This window comes from Pseudonaja textilis, chromosome 6, assembly GCF_049901715.1.
Source record: "Pseudonaja textilis isolate UNSWEBS1 chromosome 6, rPseTex1.2, whole genome shotgun sequence".
Lineage (NCBI taxonomy): Eukaryota > Metazoa > Chordata > Lepidosauria > Squamata > Elapidae > Pseudonaja > Pseudonaja textilis.
In genome coordinates this window covers 21,591,727-21,597,794 of record NC_141995.1, presented here as the reverse complement: position 1 = coordinate 21,597,794, position 6,068 = coordinate 21,591,727, and the positions used below count along the sequence as shown (strand labels likewise).

General features: G+C 35.1%; 1 long non-coding RNA gene across 1 annotated transcript in view; it reads right to left on the bottom strand.

Moving 5' to 3' along the window:
* Positions 1 to 646: 646 nt before the first annotated feature.
* The window catches only part of LOC148125414 (uncharacterized), a 77,885-nt gene continuing 72,463 nt past the window's right edge, over positions 647 to 6,068 (bottom strand). The window contains exons 2-3 of the long non-coding RNA XR_015744092.1: positions 1,380 to 1,523; positions 647 to 811 (exon numbers count right to left, since the gene is read on the bottom strand). This is a non-coding gene — a long non-coding RNA (uncharacterized LOC148125414). The remainder of the gene's footprint in view (positions 812 to 1,379; positions 1,524 to 6,068) is intronic.

The following is a 6,068-nucleotide window of genomic DNA, read 5'->3' as shown; positions in this document are numbered from 1 at the left end:
TGTGAAAAGACCATTTCAAATCATGTAGACCAAATCTCCATTTCCTTTACATTGTTCAGGACTTGAAATTATAATGGTAAACAAGTGAAAAAGGAAAGTAACAGTCACTTGGTAATGGATACATGCATTTGGAAAACTATCCTATTGTTTCTTTTATTTTTATTTTTTATTTTTATTATATGTATCAATGTATTCATAACTATGTTTTTACTTATTTTGTAAGCAATTGACAAAAATAAATAAAATAAAATAAAATAAAATAAACTATGGGATGTCTTGGATATGCTAGGCTGAGAATCTGATAGACATTGATTAAAAATGTTTTAATTTAAATTCCTGCCCTGAGCAAAGATTTGGACCCTAGGCCCTAACAAGCTTCCTTCAGGTCTGTGAAATATGCATAGAGATTATTTATTTAATAAACTACTTTTTAATATAGCTTTGGTTTGTATTTTTTAATATGACACATTAACTGTGGCATCTATCTCTATAATTTATCTTTATCATCTCAATCTCTATCACTATCTATATCTATCTAATCTAATTATTATCTATCTATCTATCTATCTATCTATCTATCTATCTATCTATCTATCTATCAATCTAACATCTATCATCTAGAGATATAAGCAGCTAATGGGAAATAGGAAAACCAGAGGAAAAAAAAGTCTTGGAACACAAGGAGGCAGAAGGCTGATCAAATATGTTGCACTGGATCATCAGGGTTGGCAGCACCAGGTTTCAGGGAAGAGGACTGGAAAGATGAAGAAAACTGTGGACACACCAGTGGAATATGCCGTGCTGGGATCTACTGTAGGGAAGAAGAAAGAGGAAGATACACCCTAGTCTTAGCCTAATTGCCAGTTCTGTTGTTGTTGCAATTGGATTTAATTTAACAGATCTTCATCTTTAACAGATTAATCTTATTAGTCTATTAAATCTAGGATTTGTGATATAATGAGGTCATTATCATTATATACTTATCATCACATACTATCATCGTATTACCATATACTTACACACAGTCTTATATTCATTATGAGAAAATGAGTGACAGTGATTCAGTCATTATAATAAATTAATGCATACTTAATTGGCACAGGAGAAAAATGCATTAAAATGACAATGTAATACTAATGTAAAAATACAGAGATAATTGAATCATGTTTAATTTTGATCTCATCATCAAGGTTCCAAAGGCATAACTGCATAAATGTGTTGCTGTAAAAACAATGATCCTGGGAAAGCTTAAATCAGCATTGTTATCATCTTTGACAGTATTTGCCACAATTAACACATAAGTTAATATGTTGTCAAGTATTGGAAAGTAAAAAGTGGCACTGGACTTTATAAGACAATGAAAAAATACCAGCACCTACCAACATTTTTTTTAAAGTAATGTCTCAGACTCTTATCACGAGTGTCTTGATGTAATAGTAAAATGTAACCCAGGAAATCTATAGGGGTGGTGAAAGGTTTGGAATGCAGGATCGACTGTTTCTTGGTATTTTCAAAGAATGGATCTAGAGGGGAAAAACAGACACAGTTAAAAGGAATGAGATAAAAAAAATAAAGGCAAAAAAGTTATGGGCATAATGGGAGAGGATGTAGCTGCAGCATGTTTACTATTCCTAGCATTAGATGCCGCAAGAAGTAAAACTTACAGTCAATGCTTTATGCTAGTTTTTAATATAATTTTTATGCTGTAGTTTTTAATGCACCTGTATAATTTCACCCCAAAAGATGAAAATAAAATATTTGCAGGAAGAAAAAGTACATATGCTGTGAAAAAGTTATATAAAAGAAGGTATAGATATTGGAGATCCAATTTTTTTTTTTTTTTGGAAAGCTGCTGAGAAGAGAGTACCAAAGACTGCCACAGAAGGGTCTTGAATTGTGATAATGGGAAATATATAAAGGGAGGTTGGATGGAATGGTGAAAGGATCTGGAAAAATGTATGGAAGAGAATGATTGCTTCAAAAATGATAATTAAAAAAAAGGTTTTGCATAATGTGAGTAGAGAAAGGTGATTGGAAATAATGTGTTTAAAGAGAGCTAAGGGTTGTTAAAATTAAAAGAGGTAGAGAAAATGCAGAGCCATTTTGAAGAAAATAAACCTTTGTTTTGGAAGTGGGTGAAGAGGTTTAAACAAGAAAATTTGAATAATGGAGTTCTGTTAAATATAGAAATGATGAACTGACGTTCAAATAAAATAAAAAACGCTGGAAGGAATATTGTAAACATGTGTGCAGGAATGATAATGGTATGTGAAAACATGTAATTTAAATACATTCTGTAAACATTCGTACAAAAATATTGATGGAAAGGAATTTTAAATGCAGTGACTACTTCGAAAATAGTAAAGCTATTGGAGAAAAAAATATGGATATGCTTTACTTATGGCTCCATTTGACTTGTGTGACTACAGCTTCTATGCTTGAGGATTGAAAGAATCCTGTTATTGTTCCTCTCTAAAAATAGAAAGATAGCAAAAATAAACGCAAAAATTATGGCTCATGGCGCTACTCTGTTAAGTATACCTGGAAAAGTATTTGGAAGTATTTTGATTGAAAGAGTGTAACGGATCACAATGATCAAGATTTGAGAAACTGAATTGCAGCTTTATGTTTGGCAGGAAATATATTGGTCATACAGAGAGAATCACAAAGCAAATATATGAAGTGTGAATGGGTAAATCCAGTGGTGGGCTACTGGGGGTTTGCAGGGGTTTGGGAGAGCCCCTAGCTAAGATTCTGTGCAGTTCAGAGAACCCCCAAATCCCACTCCTGGCTGGCCCCTCCCATCCCACCCTTCCCCTCTCAGGAGTCCTCACACGGCCTATTTTGGATACAAGTAAGTGCAGGGTGCATGTGGGGGCTCAGGGAGGGTGAAAAACAGGCCTCCCTAAAGTTCAGGAAGGCCAGAAATAGGTCTGTTCCAGAGGCACTTCCCCTAGAGGCTCAAGGAAAACTTCCAGAGCCCAGGGAGGGCAAAAATGTCCCACTCCTGTGGGGTGCAGGAGGCTGACTAGGCCACTCCCACCGTGACCATGGCCACCCAGCAACCTGGCAGAGAACCCATTGCTAAAATTTTTGAAGCCCAACTCCTGGGTAAATTGTATGTGATTGTGGTTATGTAGAATGGAAAAGATTGACAAAAAGGAAGAGATGAGTAATCTAAAGAACTAAATATAACATATGAAGCAATTTATAGAAATGATATATCAAGGATGATTTACAAGGGTTAAGATAAAAAAAATACGAAATGATATATGAATGCTTTTGATGTAAACTACATTCAAATGCATCTCCTGAATCGGGAGATGCCATCAAAATGATGAAACATATCACAACACTGTTCCACCTGTTAAGTACATGTATAGACCATAATGTTGAATGTACAAAAGTGGGGTAGAGAAAGAGGGGGAGGGAGAAAGAAAGAATTAATAGCAGATGCCATTCTGTCTAGAAAAAGATAGGTGCATTTTTATGTGTATCCCTGTGTAATAGAACATCTGCAAGAAAACAACTAAGTTCAGAGAAAACCAAGGACCTACAGTTCAATCCTGAGCAACATATATTATCTTCCATTGTATCATGCTTTCTTTAATATACCTGTTTCAGATATATAGATTTTAGTACACCTGTAGATTTCAGTTTCATTCATTTGGCAGATCTAAAATTAACTGTTGAAAGTATTTCAGATATCACAATTCACAATCATGTTTATCCTTTAATATAGTTGACAATGCAAGGAATTCAGGAAAATGTCAAACAGGTTGAGGTTAATAATATCATATAGGTCCAGTCAAGTCAATTTAATTATATTAAGAGAACTGTAATATTACAACAAATAAAATGCAAAAATTGTTGTATGCATTCATTAAAATGAAATCCAGTTGGTATTATTTTAAACTTATGTTTTGTAGGCATATTCTTATATGCCACCACAATAGTGGCAATATAGTTGAAAATAAATCCTTTGTATTCACATTTTCGATATCTGAAGCATTGAAAACAGTATTTTTTTAGTGAAATCAACTTCTACAAAACGATGCAGCACCAGACATACAGCACCATCACCAAGTACAAAGTCGATTAAAGAAAAACAAACTGAGTATCAAAAGAAAATAGCTGGAATGTTTGGAAATGGGAAACAGTAAAGGAAAATAGGAATAATGAACATGTCTTTCAAAATTAGAGACATATGTGCAAGTGCCAGCAGTACATACATGAAAAAATTAAAGTAACAAGCATGAAAAATATTGTAAAACCTCTTGCAAGTCTAAAAAAAGAAGGATGAAAGTATGTTGGTGGTTATCCCAATCAGTTCAAGAGTAAAACTAGTAATATCATTCCCAAAATTGTGATTTATAGTCACAATTTCAAAAATTTCCCATTTCTTTTTTCTTTTCTTCTTTACCATGCTCAGTTTTGTTCTCCACCACCATCTAACTCTCTTTTACACACATTTGTCTCTCAAGACACTTCTACGTGCAACTGATCAACTACTCTGGGGTATATGGGACAATACATTTATTATTTTTTTAAGCTAATGCTGTCTTCAATTCCTGAATAAAAGATTAAACATAAATCTAACAAACAAATGATTAATTGCAATAATTTTTTCAATGCACGTTTGGTTTTCTAACATTCCTACTACAGGAAAGACAAATGCAAAGGATAGAACTCTTGAACAATTCGCTGCTGAGCCAAAGGAAAAATTGCAACAGATGTAACTATTCTCACCCCTCCACTATAAATGATACTTGCCAAAAAGCTTCTTCCAAACAGTTTCCTTCGGAGTTGAGAATTTTACAGATATTGGCTGCATCCACACATCATTTTAAACTTTGTTATTTTTAACATTGCTTATCCATCTCCCTGGAGTTCTACAGCAGATTGCCCCACAAACTAAACACATTACAGTATCTAAGTTCACACAAGATGCAAAAATACAAATCCTAGACAAATTAGTTTAGAATGTTGGCCAGATGACAGCTGCACAAATAGTTCTGTTTCTATCTAACGATTGCTTCATTAGGTAGCATTACAATATTATTTTCCTGACCTTGGGATTATATTAAGAGGCGACGCAGGTTTCCAATTTATCTCTTTTGCTATTAGCTGGCACATTATTAAAGCAATCTTTACTTTATGTTTAGCTTTTGAAATGTCATATGAATTCTGCCATATAGTGCTTAGCACCCCTTTGAAACCAGTAGGGAAGAACATGACACATATGATCCAAGGAGCGCCTGACACATATGTGACCTCTCTCCTTTTTAGGAAGTACGGATGAGGCAATGGAAGGCTGGAGTTAGACCATAAAAAGGACAGAGACAAGGAATTTTTTGCCTGTGAATTTGTAAAGGAGAAAGTCTTGTCAATTCCTTGGGCCATAAAATGAAAATGTGATTCAGTACTTGATAATGTATATTGGTCTGCTCACTGGCCTGTTGAAGCTTGAATAATCTGAATATGTAAGAAGAAAGCGAAGGACGCTAGAGAAGATTCTTATACTTGGAAAAAACCCCGAGCAACAGAAAAATAGGCAACAACAACCCCGCATAATTCCTCCCCCAGATATGTATGCAGATACTCCTTGACTTACGACCACAATTGAGCCCAAAATTTATGTTGCTAAGTGAAACATTTGTTATGTGAGTTTTGCCACATTTTATGACCTTTCTTGCCACAGTTGTTAAGTTTGTAACACAGTTGTTAAGGGAATCTGGCTTTTCCATTGACTCGGCTGGTCAGAAGATCACATGACCTTGGGACACTGCAACTGTCATAACTATGAGTCAGTTGCCAAGCATTTGAACATTGACCACGTGACCAAGGGGATCAGTGGTGGGATTCAATTTTTTTTATGACCAGTTCTGTGGGTGTGGCTTGGTGGGTGTGGCTTGGCTTGGTGGGTGTGGCTTGACTTGGTAGGCATGGCGGGGGAAGAATATACTGAAAAATCTTCATTCCCTCTCTATTCCTGGGAGAAGGTTACTGTAAAATCCCATTCCTTCCCCATCCCTCTAACCTGCTTTCCAGCTCCGTTCTCCTGTGCA